The sequence below is a fragment of the Phytophthora infestans genome, genomic scaffold (genome assembly GCF_000142945.1).
Source record: "Phytophthora infestans T30-4 supercont1.23 genomic scaffold, whole genome shotgun sequence".
Classification (NCBI taxonomy): Eukaryota; Oomycota; class Peronosporomycetes; order Peronosporales; family Peronosporaceae; genus Phytophthora; species Phytophthora infestans.
This window is the reverse complement of record NW_003303736.1, coordinates 496,345-498,224: the sequence shown is the minus strand read 5'-3', so window position 1 is coordinate 498,224 and position 1,880 is coordinate 496,345.

The window sequence follows — 1,880 nt, the reverse complement described above, 5'->3', positions numbered from 1 at the left end:
CTTGGATGGGAAATCCAACGACCACAAAAGACTATGAAGCCACGAAATCAGTGCAGCCCCCGTAAACGTTTGAGATCAAGGAAATAGTTAGCATCCACGAAAGAGGGTCATACTACTGAAGAGCATGAGCCCAAGAGAGAGGGTCCATAATTCCAAGCATCATGGACCACGGGTGAGCAGGAAATCACGATGCCGGGAAGATCACATAAGATCGCAGGCCATTGAAGAACATGACTACAACCTGTAGTACGGATAACCGAAATGTACCAAATCACGATATTGTACGGGTCCACATGATACTACGGAAAGGCAAGTGGTTAAATACACGATGCCAAGATCTACGGGGTGAACCACGCTCTCAAAACACGCGACACCAAGAAGCACTTAAATTTGCGGCCACCTCATCTACAACAAACCATGCCACTCCGCCGCGTAGCGGCGGCGAACGGCTAGTCTTACCCCTCTAGTGGAGTGTGCTCTGCGTCAGTCCGTCAGTCCGTCCGAGGGTAGGGTTCTAAAATGTAACGCCAATACGCGCGTTCTACTGGCTGCCGAGCGCAGCGAAGGCGGCCTCGATTCGCTAAAATTGCAATATGTGGTGTACACACTGTATGTGGTCAACACATCGTACTTAAATGCACCGTTCAAAATTCATTTTGCCCCCATTTTCAAAACGGAAGCCGCGGAACGCCACGTTACTCAAGGTACGCTGCGTGTATGCATGTTAGTTTGCATTAGTAGCTAGCAAGACACACATACACAGATAGTCCGAGGTTCCTGGGGCTGCTTAGGGGGTAGCTTATAACTTGCGGGATTTTATCCTGCAAGTAGGTAGCCGTGCTATGGGGATTTAGTTCCAGAGCCTTCTGGGTTCTTGGGGGTGTATTAACCCCCCCGCCCCCATTCTGGGGAGAGAGACACAATTGTGGAACCTGGGTTTTAATGTTACGCCCAAACCCCAAAACCAAAACCATTTGAGCCGGTCGTTAATGGTTATTGATGGGCACGCACATTGTGTGCGTGCAGTTGGTCAGGAGGGGTACCGTAACTGGCCTCTTTTAACCGACAGATGGGATGGGGGCTGTAATAGCCTATCAATAACCAGCCTTTGCAATTAACGGCCGCCTTTTGGCAAAAGGATATCGCACCTCAAGCTACAGTACTATCCGGGGGCCCAACCCTGAAGATTCGACTGCACAATTTGCTAACTAAAACCGCTCCGGGCCTCACGGCCCGTGACTGTGGGATAAGTGATCGGAGATAACCTTGATGGGGGCAAGCAATCCCGGGTAGTACGCGTATTCCAACACACTACTCTATGAAAACCTAATGCTACGTGCGGTGTACTTAGACATTGTCTAACGCGTCACGTTTACGTGTTCGCAGAACTATGGCTCGAACTAAGCGGAAAAGGACCCGAGAGGAGCTGGAGGAGGGTCTGCGGGAGAATGAACGCATTAACGCGACGCCGATACAGGAGGAAAATGATGCACGGAAACGACGAATGAGCAAGCGCAGAAGGAAGCGCTGTGACTTGAACAAAGCGCTTCAAGCCCTCAGTGTGAACCAAGACGTTACAAAGGTTATGGAGGTGACGGAAGGTCGAGCGGTAGCTTTTGAAGAGCGGGAGGAGAAAACGGAAGAGTCCGATGCTGCGGTACATCAGCGGCGCTTTGCGGCTGAAATGGAGGCGGCGTATTAAGCTGAAACCGAGAATGTGGCTGTATTCCAGCCGCCTTTTGTATCAAAACAAACGGTTCGAGAAGAGGCCCCCGTCTCGGCTGCGCAGCGGGCCCGCGAGAAGAGAGCTAATGCGACACTATCCCAGATAGAACGACGACGTGCCGGTGATGCGGAACGGGCCCGTACGAGACGAGCCA